Source organism: Mya arenaria, chromosome 14 (genome assembly GCF_026914265.1).
Source record: "Mya arenaria isolate MELC-2E11 chromosome 14, ASM2691426v1".
NCBI lineage: Eukaryota > Metazoa > Mollusca > Bivalvia > Myida > Myidae > Mya > Mya arenaria.
In genome coordinates, this window is record NC_069135.1 from 50,684,976 (window position 1) to 50,702,545 (window position 17,570).

A 17,570-nucleotide genomic window follows, 5' to 3' on the forward strand; every position below is an offset into this window, starting at 1 on the left:
ACAACCTCGGATGTATGCTTTTAGTAAGTCGTAAATTTTTGAATTATATCATTAATTAAATGTAGTGATCTAGCTTGTATTTATTGATCTTAGTTTAAATTGATTGCTAGTAAAGTGTATTAATTATTGCAAACATACTTAAGATTCCCAAGACTTAAGTCATCAAGATTAACTGCTAAATTACGCGATCTACTTGCAGCGGACTTAAACATACCGATTTCTGAGTATGTAAACCGTCCATATACATCCGAGGTTGTTGTTCCGAATGTCACATGACCAATGAAAGGATATTTCGTCAATAAAAGTAGCACATGTGACGGATCCGTGGTCTATTGTAACATAATTGACTGTCAATCCAGGGGTCGCAGGTTCGATTCCCCGTTGTATCACTAAAACACTAATTGTCTTCCGGTAGAGACGTTAAATTCGGGTCCCTTGTGACAGTGCTATTCACTGGTGCACGTTAAAGAACCAGGGTAGCTCTAACCAGGGTTACATTTTGTCTGTGCACTATGCTCCAATCACGTTAAATGACTAAGAATCACATCGGAGCACTCGCCGAATGTGCCTTGCGCGAGTGCGAGTATAAATAACCTTACATACACACCCAAATATAGGACATGGTTGTACAATCAAATGAATTACTTAGACTACCTCTTACAAACAAACCCTACAAATGACTAGTCGGAACAAAGTTTTTCTTCACGTCATGTTAATTACTAATTTAACTAATTTTTACTTAATAAAATCTATCACTTTTTCATGGAAGTGCACATTATTAGATTATATCACGCCGCGAACATAAATAACGTAACGCCATTGGTCGAAGAATGGTCACACGATGACCCAATATTTAATGGCGTTTATTTTCTGATTCCGATGAATAAATGAAACATGTTAACGGGTTGTCGACGTGATATATACGTTACGGGTTAGTAGGTGACCCGATATGGGATATGTGACAGGCGCATGTGCGTTTGGTTCGTGGTCACCAGGTTGTCCGGTTAGCGCAGTGGTTAGCGCACTCGCTTCTCACCTAGGCGTCCAAGGTTCGTTTCCCGGCTTCGGCGGATGTGAGTTTGGTTCGTGGTAACCAAGCCGGACAAGTGGGTTTCCTCCGGGTTCTCCGGTTTCCCCGACAACACAAGACCACACTCTTGCGTAAAATCGGGCCAACGCGAGTAATTAATACAATGTTGTAATAACTTGTTTTTCAATCGTTGTAAAATAGATATGTTTAAACTATATGGGATATATGGGGGGCAGGAAACCATATTTGGTTACGAGCTTCGCTTTGCTTTCACCGGATATGGTTTCCTTTACCCATATCGGGGCACCACCTCATCCCGTAACATAACATTTTATATGTTGTGAAAGACCACAACCCTGACCGATGGGTTATTTCTTTGCAAATGAATGTTGTTTTCAACCTAAAGAATGTCGAGTCACAATTACTGGTCCTCATGATTATGATCAGGGACCAGTAATAGTGATTTATTTAAAAAAATAAAGTAATACTTAAGCAAGTTAAAAGAAATACTTGTATACGAAGTCTGTATAAAAAAGTTAAACCCGTTTTATACTATACCTTGGTGTTTACGCTCATGTGTCCGTGAACGGGATCGCCGTACGGAGCCCATTTCAATAACCTAGAAAGTCTCTATCTAAAAAACAACAGCGAATTTATATTCATTGAGTCATTTTTTTAATTGGTCAGTTATTCAGCGTTCCGCACATGCGTGCTGGTTAATGTCGAGACATTCACAACAACATTAACGAATATGTTATCTAAGTTTGCATTACTAAACAATTCATGATTTAGTACAGCAAAGAATAACAATAACAATCTTAGTGTTTGGCGCGAATGTACATACCTGGTTGTTATTTTCATTTGAATGTAATACTAATATAGTTTAGTTCAAGTCTACACCAGTGTAAAAGGCATTAAATCACGCTCGTCATATGGTTTAAACATATTTTATTACAAAAAGAAACATACAAAGTATGCAAGGTCGTATATACCATATCAAAATATAGGATTATTATATTGCTCGACAAGTATTTTTTGTAAAATAAAATTACAACATATAACAATTATACAGTTTCAATGCGGTCTCCATTAACCGTCGAAACGCAGGTGAAACATTGTCAAGCATTGTAACAATTTCCATTCTTTGATACTAAATTAAATATTATAAAACTCATTAGAGTCTGCGAATATTTTGAGTAATGAAAAGCGTCAGACATTTCTTAAAGTGGAAAGCTGGTGTGAATCCAGGATTGGATATTTCGTAACCGTTTGACTTGCGCCCCTTCCTTAGAACCAATATTAATATGGTTTAACGTGTTCAAGGGGTTGGGAGGCCAGCCCCCTTGAAAATGTTCACAAGTTCTAGCCCGAAACTCTTACCTCCTATATTTAAATAAGAAGTTAACTTTGACGATTTTAGGCGGGTGGGGCGCCTGGTCCACTCCCGTTGGATCCGCTAATGGAATTTGTCCTATAACCTAGATAATGTTTAAACGGCAAAACTTGCTCTTCTTGGTATATAATTCAGGTTTATACCATTCGTAGAAAATATTTTATAAATCATACAGTCGAAACCCGTTCGCTCGATATCGCTTGGCTCGATTTCCTCGTTGACTGGAACTGAACGTTGAGAACCAATTTTGTTTTACTCTTTGTAAAGATGCTCGCTTGGCCCGATTTTCGCGAGGATCGAAGTATTTCGTCCGGTCCCTGGGATACCAAGCCAACGGTTTTCGGCTGTACATTTATTTTCTCTTCTGGTTTATAAGACAACCTTGGAAAGGTATTCGACCAAAACAGATGTGACTTACAGATGCCTGGTGACGTCATATTATATCGATATCAATTGAAAGGATTGTGTGTGCAGAAAATTAAACACTTTTATTTTTACCGAAAATAATTTAAAATGTTTTTATTAGGTCCTTCAAAGATTGCAAAATATGGCAATATTACAATGCTTGAAATAGTATAGGAGACAAAGTATTTTACCTCAGTGAAATTTTGGTCACCTAACAATTAAACTAAATATTGGAAACTAAAGTAATAATGTCGAGATGTTTCAATGATTCCTGTCGTTAAGAATTAAAAAAAAAACAATTGACAAATTAAATTGGGGTGGGGTAGGGTGGGTGGGGTTCTTTATTTTGTGCATTTTAGGAACATGCTAACTGGAGACCAATATAATTTTTAGGATAAGGTAAATATGGAAATGCCTCCAAATGAGCATGACAAAATGTTCAAGGCATTTTGATGGGCTGGAGGGGAATATACAATATTGTTTAATGGACTGGTTGGTTGATCGCGATGCGTTTTCTTGGACAATGATTCTTACAATGACACTCTCATTTAAAATCAATACATACACATGTATAAAAAACATAAATTCTGAGTAATAAACCTTCAACTTATTACTAGATGATGCATAAATGAAAATATTAATAATTTATTACTGGTAACAAGTTTATAACCGTGTATTCAAAAGCTGAAAATGCAAAAATATTAAATGATTGGTGAATGCTAAAAGATTTACTGCGATCTAGTTTTGTTTCATAAGGTAGATTGCCGTGTTTTCTGCACCGTTCTTTCAAATTAAAGACAGTATCCTTCATAGGAACCATTCTTTTGACATTAATTAATCCTTTTTGGTAAATTCAAACAATTGTATTAAACATGGTAAAACTTAGTTGGGAGTAATAGTGCATCTTTAATGAACTAGTGGATTGATTTCAACGCGTGTTAATGGACTGGTTATGTGATTTCAATGCGTTAATAGTCTGGAGAGAATGATTCAATGCTTTTTGATGGACTGGTTGATTTATTAAATTTTATTTCAAGGCGTTTTGATGGACTGGTATAATGATTTCAAAAATCCTATATGGACTAGTGGATTAATTTCAAGGCGTTTTTATGCACTGGTGGAATGATTTCAATGTTTATGATGAACCTGAAGTGAGAATTTAAGTCTTTTTGATGGACTGTAAGAAGGACTTGTACGATTCAAAGACGGCATTCGGATCCTCCCACTGCGGGTAGTGTCCTATCGCTGCGTCTAGTACAGTAATACTCGGGGATGGCACTACTTTCCTGCAAAATGAAAGCGTAATTCACAGTTATACCCGCGGATGGCACTACTTTCCTGCAAAATGAATCCGTAGATCACAGTTATACCCGCGGATAGCACTCTTTTCCTGTAGAAATAAAAAGTAGATCTCAGTAATAATCCCGGATGGCAATTATTTCAAGTCAAAATAAGAAGTAGACCCTAGTTATTATCGGGAATGGCACTACTTTCCTGTTAAAAATAAAAAGTAGACCACAGTAATACTCGGATATGTCACTACTTTCCTGCAAAATGAAAGCGTAGATCACAGTTATACCCGCGGATGGAACTACTTTCATGTTGAAATAAAAAATAGATCGCAGTAATGCTCATAGATGGCACTGCTTTCATGTGGAAATAAAACGTAGTAATACTCTTAGATGGTACTACTCTCTGAAAAATTCAAAATTAGACATCGGCCCCTGGCTCAGTACAAAAATTGAAAAAAATGGGTCTTGCGCTCAGCCTTCAATAAGGGTATGTTTTATTTTCGTTAAAACACATTCGTTTTACAAGGAAACATTATAACTTGTAAATTTTGCAATGAATTTTAGAAGATATGAATTCCAGGGCAGAGTGCAATATTTAGGTCGCATATATTTGAAACTAGAATTCATATTAAGTTACAATAATTGCTATGAAAATGAAGGTTAAATAAGATTAAATATTTGCTATTATTTTAAAGGCGCACCATATAGGTTGATTTCAATGTTTTTTTATCTGACTTTAATGTTAGAAAATGCATACGATTTATGTACAGATAAAAAATAGCATTTTTTGGCGCCTTTTCTTCCTGTGGAATTTGTGGCAGCGTACTTATATATATATATATATATATATATATTTATTCCAAAACCTCATTTAGCAAAGCTAATATTTTGTTATCTGCACCTAAATTATATGCGTTTTTTTGTGTTAATCATTAAATTCAAATGAGTTTAACATAAAAATGCTTTAAAATTATTTAAAAAAAAATACGTCAACCTTTATTGTGCGCCTTAAATGTGAATACAAATAATTAATAATAAATCGGTTATTATAACACAATAAAAGTTGTGTAGTAATGAAATGGTTTTTTACTTGTAATGATCAACCACTGTTAACTGGATCAGATGGCCCATATATCATGTGAACTGAAGTAAAAATATTCATTAGTAAGTAATTAAAATAGTTTGTTGAGAAGGACAAATAGAAGCATTGTGTTTTGTTTGTTGAGAAGGACAAATAGAAGCATTGTGTTTCTAGTCAATATTGGCGAATGGCGGCCATCTTGGAAAATGGCCGCCAAATTGCATACGGCCTTGTCCAGGATCTCCATATTTCCTTTTTAAACTCCACCCAGTTTTGATGCATTAAACTATGATTTTTTGTTCCTATAACCTTTGATATCAGTTTGCCAAATAGAGATGGTTGTTAAGTACAATCAATAAAAAAAGTATGTGAAATTTATCACCTGGAAGTTTCGTCTTCACGAGTGCCCCGACCCATCTGTCCTTGTTTTCTGCTCGTTGGGTGATATATTTTATTAACCTGGAACATAGAACGTTTTGTTTAAAAACACACGCATTTAGGTAAATTATTTAAATAAAACAAACTGATTTCATTTTACAAATTAGTCATGCTCTATAGGCGAAACAAATATGTTTGTTTCCGATTTCCCTACCTACCTTTGTTCTTTTCACCGAACTGTTATTTTTATATTGCCTTCGAAATATTTTGTTGTGAATGTACTTTGTTTTAATTTTCCCTCTCCCTTTTTGTTTGTTGCACCGAAATGACTTGTAAGGGTCATTTTTAACAATAAACGATGACTAAACTCTCTGTCTCTTTCTCTGCTTCCCTGTCTCTCATTCTCTCTCTCTCTCTCTCTCTTTTTCTCTCTCTCTGCTTCCCTATCTCTCTCTCTCTCTCTCTCTCTCTCTCTCTCTCTCTCTCTCTCTCTCTCTCTCTCTCTCTCAAGGTCAAACCTTCAATTAACAATGTTGACTAAACTCTCTTTCTTTGCCTCTTTCTCTGCTTCCCTGCCTCTCATTCTCTCTCCCTCTCTCTTTCCCTCTCTCTCCCTCTCTCTCTCTCTCTCTCTCTCTCTCTCTCTCTCAAGGTCAAACCTTGAATTAACAATGTTGACTAAACTCTCTCTTTCTCTTTCTCCCCCCCCCCTCTCTCTCTCTCTCTCTCTCTCTCTCTCTCTCTCTCTCTCTCTCTCTCTCAATGGTACACCTTGAATTTACGATGTTGACTAAACTCTCTGTCCGTCTCTCTCTCTCTCTCTCTCTCTCTCTCTAGGTCAAACCTTGAATTAACGACGTTTCCATTTTTTCTTTGGACTATTGCGTAGAAATCCATCATTTCATCAGAAGTTGGCTGGGTGTCTGCTCCGAACACCTTTGACAAGCTGAAAATACAAGCAAATACTTAGGAGTAACAAAACAAGAGCGCAGCGGAGCGAACGACAAAGTTCGATTGTTCTTTTTAGTCACTACGGGGCATTACTCGAAACTTATTACAGCAAGAGTTATTGTACTTGTAAAACAGGTCCACATACTCAGTATAATATGAATACAAAGTTCCGTATGAATATCTTGAATAGTTCCAACCATGTCACAGTTGTTGCAATACTTTTTCAAACTAATAGGAAACATAACTTGACAATTATTAAAACCAGAGTTATGTTCTTTGCTTAACAGGTGCACTTTCTCACTACAATAGGTATACACAGTTTTATGTGAACATCTTGAAAGTTACAGTCAAATGAAATTTGTTGCAATACGTATTCATTCTATCAAGGGGCAAAACCGGACAAATATTAAACCCAAAGTAATAATCTTGTTGCACATATGCGTATTGCCTCTGGCAAGATGTGCACCATGTGTTCATTCGAATATCTTGACATTTGGAGCTCTTCGGCCATTTTTATCGAAAACAACCTCGGATGTATGCCGGTCCATTGGTAGAAGTAGATCGTAAAATTTTGAATTGTATCATTAATTAACTGTAGTGTTTTAGCTTGTATTTGCTGATCTATTATCGCAAACATAATTAAGATTTCCAAGAGTTAAGTCATTGAGTTTAACCGCTAAATTAAATTACTACGCGATCTACTTGCAGCGGACTAAGAGTGTACCGATTTCTGACTTGTAAACCGTCCATATACCTCCGAGGTTGTTTTCGATAAGAATGGCCGAGGAGTTCCGAATGGGATAAGAAACAGTTACAACGGCATGTACTAGCCTTACCTCCTTTCATAAATCCGGTAGAAGGTAAAATGGCTCAGTACGGACCCAAGAACAGGCGTCAAAAGGAGCTGTAATAAGAACATAAAAGCCATTATACGAGGAGAACATAAAAATGTATAGTGGCCGATTTGTGCCATTTCGTATTTTACGTAACATACTACAATACTACAATACGCCAAATCATGCAAATGGTCCAGTTATAAGCGTTTCTGGTGAGGTTTCTCTTTTTATGTCATGCTTTTCGTTATATCAGCTTAAGGCAGGATTTTTATCGTAACATAAGTTCACGGTTTCGCTCAGCTCAGCCCGTTTCACTTTAAAAAACGAAAGTAAACGCACACGGTGCTGAGAAGACAAATCAATGACGTAATTTCCAGTATGACGTCACCTGGCTTAAATTTCGAGCGATTTTCCAATTAAATATCTTTAAACATATATTTTCTTTAATTAACTATAAGCATGTCACCTAAGCCTCGTTTGAACAAAACCATTTGCACGGACTGGTGTAAGTTATATTCAGATGACTTGAAGCAAATTCTTAATTAATAAGAATGGGCGGATTGAGCTTAGCGTAACCGACTTAGAATACAACCTCATTGGCTGATACACTGACAACACCAAATTTGACGCAGGGAGTGTGTACCGGGTGATTGGCAGAAGGCTAATTGTTAAAAGCCCGCGAAAGGTGAAATTCTTACTAGTTAGGTACTTAATGGTTGCCTATCTGCAATTTCATTGGCTTAAAATGAACATCCTCAGCACCCAAGCGCAAAGGGGGTTGTCACGGTGCCAGGAATCTATATATAAGAGGGTCACATGTTTTTTGAGTCTGGACCTAGTTTTGGTCACAACTGACCCGAATATAGAGTCTTGGCACTGTGGTAAGCCCCTTTGCACAAGCGTATTCATAACATATCATACAGGTTAAGAAAACGCTTGGGTGCCGAGGATAAAAATGAAGGTTGTCTTCTAAATGCTTGTTATAGTTACTGCATCCACTATCCGCGTTATTGAAATCATGATCAACAAACGCAAAGCTCGAGTTCTGTTTTATTTGAATCAAGAACGAGAGAGTCGTGAGCTGAACAATATTGTCACATACACTGCAATAAGAAGCAATGATATATTGAAATATCGTAACTTATCGCACAGTTAATAAATACGAGCTCTGTGTTATGACTACCGTCCTCATGTTAGAGTTAATGCATTAACGCATTCAACGAAGACAATCTTCAATTAGGTAAAAAAAAACGTTTTAATTTGACTTATTATTCTAGAAATTCTCGTTTTGGTCTACTTTAGTACGTATATTATGATTTGGGAATAATTTCTAATAATTTTTATAATCAGAATTCACAAAAAAAAACCCATACCGTTTGGCCAATTAAAGGGGAATGTGTCTCCGGAAACACGCCTGAAATAGAAATAGCAATGGTGAATTGCGCATGTTTGCAAAACACTTGTAGTTATACATTTAAGGATGCACTAGCGGATAAGTTTATTTCAATTTAATAGAAAAAAGTACAAAGTCAAATACCCTTAAAATGCACCATTTCGGACATGATATTGTCTGAAAAGTTGATGGGGGAACACCCCCCCCCCCCCAAAAAAAAAAAAATAAATAATAATAATGAATAAAAAAATAAATAAATTAATAAATAAATAAAAAATAAAATAATAAAAAAAATAAAAAAATAATGTCGACTACGAGGGAGGGGTGCAAGTCAAAGGATACGCCCTTAGCTACGACCCCTCTAATGTCCTGGTACGTAAGGCAGTCATGAAATTGTTTTGTGTTAAAATTTGCATTGATATTCTCATTGTCAAATGTATTTCATGCCATAAAATATAATCAAATCAAATTGTTTTGCATTAAACTTAAACTAACAAATGCATGTACAGTGTAGTAGAAGCAGATATAGTACCGATCGTTCAAAACTTTGTTAAAGTTAACAACTTGATAAACGCCATCGTTGTTAACTTTAAAGGTGAAATATTTGATGAATTGCTCATATATATAAATACAACAAGTAATATTAAAGCTGAAAAAGTTGTCTCAAATCGTGTTATGTATACCGCAAATCATAAGTGTATCGGTGAATTTTCCACAGCAAAACCGATTTGACAGCTAACAGGAATTGTGATGTTATTTAGAAATTGCAGTATAATATAACAACGATGCCGTTAACAACGTTGTAAACTAAAATAAAGTTCTTGGGTTGTATTCATAAACCATCTTAGTGTGAATTTTGTTCAACTTGATGGAAATTTTCCCTTTTTCTTAATTGGATTGAAAGAAAACTAACACTTTTTGTATACCAAAAATATGAAAATAAACAAGAAAATGACCTTGACAATATATACATATGAAAAAAATAATTAAAGTAGAGGTCATTTAAAATAATCGTTGTCAAAAATTACAAAAAATTCTCTAAGTTGAATGTATTCACTAAGATGCTTTAAAAAAACGACCCTTCAACAATCGGTCCATAGTAAACGTTCAGTATATTAAGCATTGACATATTAGTCGATAAAACGAGTATAACAGCTATATTTAGCATCATCCTGAGCTCCTCGGCCATTTTTATCGAAAAAAACCTGAGATGTATATGGACAGTTAACAAACTCAAAACTCGGTATGTATAAGTCCGCTGCAAGTAGATCGCGTAGTAATTTCTTTTAGCATTTGAACTTTATGACTTAACTCTTGGAAATGTTAATTATGTCTGCAATAAAACACTTCACTTGTCATCAATTTATACTTAGATCAATAAATACAAGCTAAAACACTACATTTAATTAATGATTTAATTCAAAATTTACGGACAACTTCTACTGATGTACCGGCATACACACAAGGTTGTTTTTGATGGAAAGTTGCCGAGGAGTTCTGAAGATTTAGCATCGGTTCAAACTCAAACAAAGTTCGGACTTACCGCCATTCAACATGCACAATGATTCAAGCTGAAATTTTGATTCTTTGTTGTCGAACCTGAAAACAGACGCATGTCGTATGATATACAATTCAAAAAGGATTTAATAAATGTAATAATTAATATATATACATATATGCAATCTCAGAAGTACACTTTATAAAAAAGCTGGTAAAAAGCTATACGTCTAAAAGTAGTTAGTAATGTATTTATCACAGAACAGTTAACTACAGTTTCGGACCCACTTAAAGCAGGTCAACTAAATGTTCTAACTGTCTTCGATGAACACATTACTAACTATCATAGTACGGAAAAAATATTATTTATATGTAAGCATAATTAAACCTCAAATTCATTTTGGAACCCATTTCGCAGGACAGGAGATTCATTTTGACACTAAAGATATTGTAAATTAACAATTGTTAAGGGGTCCAAAATGTATGCTTACAATTTATTCAGCCAAACTAAATAATAAATTTTACCTCTTTTGTTTCGTGTATTTTCCTGACTGGAATAATTATGTTACGGTGTATGTCGTTCATACGCCATCCGGCATTGAAACAAATATTGATTTGACATTAATCCTTAATACAAACGTAATCAATACGAGGAGGGATGTGTGTGAAAATAAAAAGCTTCTATCGGATATTGAAACGGTTTTATCTGGTATCGAAAGGGTACTATCTGAAATTAAAATGGTTCTGTTATCGAAACAGGTTCGATTTGATATTGAAACGTTTCTCTCTGAAAAAGATATGGGTCTATTTGATATATAAACGTTGATATATGATACCGAAACGGTTCTATCTGATATCGACCGGTTCTATCTGATATCGAAACGGTTCTATCGAAACGATTCTATCTGATATCGAAATTGTTATATCTGATAATGAAACGGTTATATCTTATTTCGAACGGTTCTATCTGATAAAAACGGTTCTATCTGCTATCGAAACGATCTTAGCGGATGTCGAACGGTTATATCGGATATCGGAACCGGTACATTGGATATCGAAACGGTTTTATCTGATATCAAAACGGTTCCATCGGATATTGAAACTGTTTCATCGGCTACTTTTAATGTCACTTTCGTTTTTATCATTTACAACACCGGTTGATTTTACTCTCAGGTTATCTAACCTATGAAGCAGTTCCAAGGCCACGGTGTCGCCGTAGTCATGTGACATCACGTGTGCGCGTGGTATGGAAAGTGACGTCAGCAGAGCCTCGTGAATGTCCGCCTGTTCCGTAATTAGGTAGTCGTGTTCAAGCTGTTAATAAGTCATTTGGATTAAAATTGTACTTATAAGTTTAACTTTTCTCTTGTCTGGTTATATACGTGGCTCATGGAAAACAAACCGGCCCGATTGTTCAGAACTTTGTTAAAGTTAAAAAAGTTATTAAGGGCATCGCAGTGGCGTAGCTACATATAGGCCTTGTAGGCCTGGGCCTATCACTTTTCACAGATTTGGCGCATTATGACTAACTTTTTCATACCTGGTAGTGAAAATACCATGTAGATAGATTTTCTTATATATATTAGTTAATATGTGTTGATAATAACACTCGACTAATTAAATCAGTTTATTACAACCCAATCTCTGCCTTACCAAGTAAAGCTCATGATGTTCTTTTATCAAAAATTAACGATATTAATGCAAGAGCTGTCATAGTACAACGCGCTCGACTAAACGTCACTCCAATGCATTTGTGATGTTATATGTGCCTGCCAAAATCCATAAGAAGATAAAAAATATCAAAAGAAAACAATCAAGGGAAATAAATTGTATTGAAGTCAATATGGAGTTAGGTAATCTAATTATGTAATGACCGTGAACAACTGTGTGAAGTATGAAGTTTATGGAATGAACGGTATTTGAAATCTCAGCTAAAACCCAAAGATGTCCTAAAACTTTATCCAAACTTTCGATTTCCAATAGGTCATTCAAGAGTCATATTTTTATCAAGATTAGATGGAGTTATCAAGCTTAATTTTATGATGGCCTTCCACAATTATGTGAGGTATGAAGTCAACTGGTATAAAACTTATAGGTATAACTCTCAACTTGTCCTAAAACTTTAACCTAAGGTCGTAAGTCAATCAGGGACTATGATTTGTATTTAGGGTAAAACAGTTATGTTATCTCATTGTGTGATGGTCCTGAATTACTGTGTGAAGTTTGGAGTAAAATGAATGTAGGGTATTGGATAATTAGTAAAACTGCCAACTTGTCCTTAAACTTAAAACCAGACGCCGACGCAGATGCCTAGGAGAAGTACAGCCCTCCTTATTCTTCCAAAAGCCGAGCTAAAAGAACATTTGTGAACGACATACCGGCTTATCTGAGAATCCATATCCCAACATATCCAGCATAATGATTTTGCTGAACTGTGATTTCATACCACCAAGAATCTGAAAACACAACAAAGCACATACATATATTTAATGAACGAACTTTCCTATTGCAAGATTGAGAAAATCGTGTAACACGCAAAAATCAATCAACTTTAATCTAGACACAATATTGTTTTTGGCTGATCGTATTGTCCTAATATTATTTGCATTCAAAATGGGAATATCTGCTAGGTACTTTTTGAATTAAAAAAAAAAATATGAATACAAAATACTTAAGCTAGCAACTCATACAACACGTGTGCATTGAACTACCGCTGATAAACGAAACAACATGATGGCCGGCGTCTTGTGTTTATCATAAGTGACATCCAATGAAGCTTGATTCATTTTAATGCGTACAGTTGGTAAATAAAGAAACCTATAGCTAAAACATATGGCAGTAACTGTTGCAATATGACAACAATGGCCAACCAAACAAAGCTACAGCTGTATGGGCTATCAAGTGGACCAAGAGTTACAATGTGAAAACAGTGGCCAATCAAACATAGCTACAGCGGTATCGGGTATCAAGTGGCTCATAAGTTACAATATGAAAACAATGGCCAATCAACAAAGCAACAGCTGAATGGGGTACCAAGTGACTCAAAAATTCCAATATGAAAACAGTGGCAAATCAAACATAGCTACAGCTGTGTGGGGTATCAAGTACCTCACAAAATACAATATGAAAACAGTGGCCAATCAAACAAAGCTGTATGGGGTATCAATTAGTGTCTCAAAAGTACTGTATGACAACACTGGCCAATGAAACAGCTTCTAGATGTATGGGGTATCAGATGGCTCAAAAGATATAATATGACAACAGCTGTATGGGGTATCAAGTGTCTCAAAAGTACTGTATGAGAACAGTGGCCAATATAACATAGCTTCTAGCTGTATGGGGTATCAGATGGCTCAAAAGATAAAATATGACAACAGTGACCAATATAACATAGCTTCTAGCTGTATGGGGTATCAGGTGGCTCAAAAGATACTATATGACAACAGTGGCCAATATAACATAGCTTCTAGCTGTATAGGGTATCAGGTGGCTCAAAAGATACAATATGACAACAGCTGTATGGGGTATCAAGTGTCTCAAAATAACTGTATGACAACAGTGGCCAATATAACATAGCTTCTAGCTGTATGGGGTATCAGGTGGCTCAAAAGATACAATATGGAAACACTGGCCAATCAAACACATCTACAGCTGTATGGGGTATCAAGTACCTCACAAAATACAATATGAGAACACTGGCCAATCAAACATAGCTACAGCTGTATGGGGTATGTTGTAGCTCACAAAGTACAGCATGACAACATTGGTCAATCAAACATACCTACACCTGTATGGGGTATCAAGTCGCTCAAAAGTACAGTATGAGAACAGTGGCCAATAAAACATAGCTACATCTGTATGACGTACCAAGAGGCTCAAAAAGTACAATATGACAAGAGTGGCCAATGAAAAATAGCTACAGCTGTATGGCTTACCAAGTGGCTTAAAAGTATTGCAATATGAAAACAGTGGCATACCTACTTTGGGTGCCTGAAATACAGTTACCCTGTATAATTAGAACATACTGTTGTATTGTATCGCTGCATCTCTATGTTTAGCTACATCCGTAAATTAGGACTGCTGTCGTTCTATTTGAAGCTACAATGTATATTATAGTTCCATCAATAAAACTACAGCTGTAGCCGTACGTCCGAATATTTATGCAGCTTGCCTTACTTTGGTAAGCCATAGAAAGCAATTTGATCAAAATCATTCTAATTAATGGTTGGCCTAATTTGGAATATAAGTTGGATAAGTACTGGGCTGGTTTGAAGCATCTTAAGTCATTTACTGTTTTCCTAATTTAGGTATTTCATTTGCCATGTTTAAAATCTCAATAATTTCTGAAATATAATATTTGCATTGACCTAACTGAAAAAAATACATTTTTCAATGTTAAAAACATTTATGCATCTTTTTAATTTGACTATGAATATTTTAAGATCTCGACTTCAATTAGAAAATGACTAAAGATGCATTATGAATACGGCCAAGCTTACTTATCGATTCTGCAATACTGGTAATTTGCTTTATATTTTGCATATACAGATTTATGTTATAACTTCATGATGCAACTATCAATATAATGCCCAATATATTTTCGAAAATTTTCACTGCCCAAGAGTTGGAATTTCGACAACAAAATTTGCACTTTGTCTAAATCTCCTGGGTGTGCCCCCCCCCCCTCTCCCCCGGGGCAAAACATTGAAAGATATATGATCAACCTTGCTCCAATCATGGCTGGAGGTGGGAAATCCATGGATCAACACAAGGGTGCTTCCATCGCTTGGTACTCCTTCCTCAACTGAAAAATATTTTTTCCTCAAAAATAAAATTGACATTACATTTTTTTTTATTTTATGTATGATTCATAAATAATGTATGTATGATTCATATGATTCAATCTTACAATCGATTTTTTTTGCCTTATCATTAAGTTCATAAGGGATAATATTTCATATGATTTGATAAACATGCAAACTTAAATATTATTTTTATCATCTGTCTAATTTCATTTAGAATAGTTCTGTAATTATTTTATGTAATAATTGTAATTCGTTGCAAATCGAGTACTTAATAAAAAAGAGTGCCTACCTATATAAAATATATCAAATCCCTTATATTTGAAGATGTCGCCTTTCTTTTGCCAGTTGAGCAGCGTCGATGAAAGTGGCGGTGGTGGAATGTTGAGGAAATATACGGTGGCGGCGGTGACAACCACAATCCATGCAATGTTTTGGTACCCCATCCCAGCGACTAACTGATTATATTCATGGAAAAGGTTATTTCAAACACAGTCATTTTAAAAATATTAATGTACTTTTTTTCACACACGGAAATACACAGTGCAAGATATGGTTTGAAGTACCTGAGCATAAAATATTTCAGGATGTGCAAATGCAGGTATCATTCGGAACATCCATTTTTATCAAAAACAACCTTGTATGTATATGGACCGTTTACAACGTCAGAAATTTTATTTCTAAAAGGCTTTCTCCAAAATGTTTTGTGTCAAACTGTTAAAGACTACCCAATCAACAACGCATTGTGGCTTTTTGGTGGTTGCATTCCGATGATTAAAAATAAATACTTACATTGTTGTAACTAAGAAGTGAATTCAGTTCGCGTTTTCATTATTTTTACATATTTTCTTTCTTATTCTTCCTTCAAAACTCTACATGGCCTTCTCCACCAACATTTGCACTGTAGAAAGCCCAATTCATATGCCCAAATGAGGTGTAAAGGAACATTTCTGGTTCGATATACCGACCCTTCCTTCGAAATAGGCTACTGTTTTCATAGTAATTTGGTTAAAATAACAAATAACCCCTATTTAATGTGTGTCTAATATGTATTTTAAAAACCTTTAACGCCGTTCCCCAATGACCACAATACCGTTCTTACATGAATCCTTAAACGTTATAATAATAAGGACTTAAATTCCTTAATAAAATGTGTTTTTTTGCACAATCTGTAACCTAACCAAATAAGTTTGACCTTATACAAACAGGGAAGATAAAACACATGACATGTAAACATAATATCACTAGCGGATCCAGGGATACCGGTGCCCCCCACGCCCCCACCACCTAAATTCATCAATGTTTACATACATAAAAATAAATACGACCCCAAAACACCACATCAGACTAAAAGTTGTTAAAATCGTCAGTAGTGAGTACCAACATGCACCCCCCCCCCCTTCCCCGACAACACTTAAAACAACTTTCGGTTTGGATCCATGGTAGGGGTGCAAGTCAAAAGGTTACATGTACATGTAAAAACGTTGTCCTAGATCCACACCTGAATACATGTGAATAAGGTTACGTAAGACGACAATTGTTATTACTGCTAAATACATTCAAAATGCATTTTGATTATATTTAAGTGATCAATTGACTTAATGGTTATGACTCATGGTTTAGTTTACTGACATTGTACATGCATGAATTGTGTGCAGTATAAGTACTGAAGTAGTGTGCCAAAGTATCATTCATTTTGACAAGTACTCTGCTTCCTTGTAATTAACATCAACGAACTTAAATATGGAAACATAATAACTGATTGCATCATTAGATGAAAATAGACTACTACATACCTTTGCAAATATTTTTTACGTCCCCACTTTTAAACTTAAGTTTAACGCACTACTTTTTGACTCATATGGAAAGTTATATTTGTCGGGACCCGGGATCCTAATTTAAATATTGGATTATACTTTGCATTTCGGTTGGTACACATTCAGTGTTTCAAATGAAAAATGCATGACTTAGACATAGGTTGAAGAGTTAAGGAATGCATTATAATGTGATGAATCGGATATAAAAATGACTTTTGCATATATAAATTATCAAGTTAGACTTATTAATTATTCATTATTGTGGAAAATTGTAAAGAAGGCAGCATGTCTTATATTGAGTGTAGTTGCATGGAGTGTACATTCTTAGTGTCGACGATGTCTGGTAATATCATTGTTGCAAGTATTTTCTTCTTAAAAATAGTGTGGTATTATATTCAAAGCTTTTTCACAGCTTCACGCTGGTCAGACGTAGTGGTTATTTCCCATTGTCAAGGGAAAACACTTGGCTTGACAGAACGCTGCAGCTCACTTTCGGACGTTTTCACGATAAGAAGAACATCGTATATAATCTTTGCCATGATTACTGAAATAACCGATTCATTCCATGAGATTACTCACATTAGGCCTTATTACATTACAGGGCGAGGGAAGACCTTCATAAACTCACCCAAAGAAGTATTTTTTCTAGTTTATGACAACATGACGATCTCTCGGTTTAATTTGTTAAATACAAA

The 17,570-nt window shown here is 35.3% G+C and overlaps 1 pseudogene; it reads right to left on the reverse strand.

Moving 5' to 3' along the window:
* Nucleotides 1-2,020: 2,020 nt before the first annotated feature.
* On the reverse strand, nucleotides 2,021-16,900 carry LOC128218331 (mesoderm-specific transcript homolog protein-like; annotated as a pseudogene).
* Between the last annotated feature and the right edge of the window lie 670 nt (nucleotides 16,901-17,570).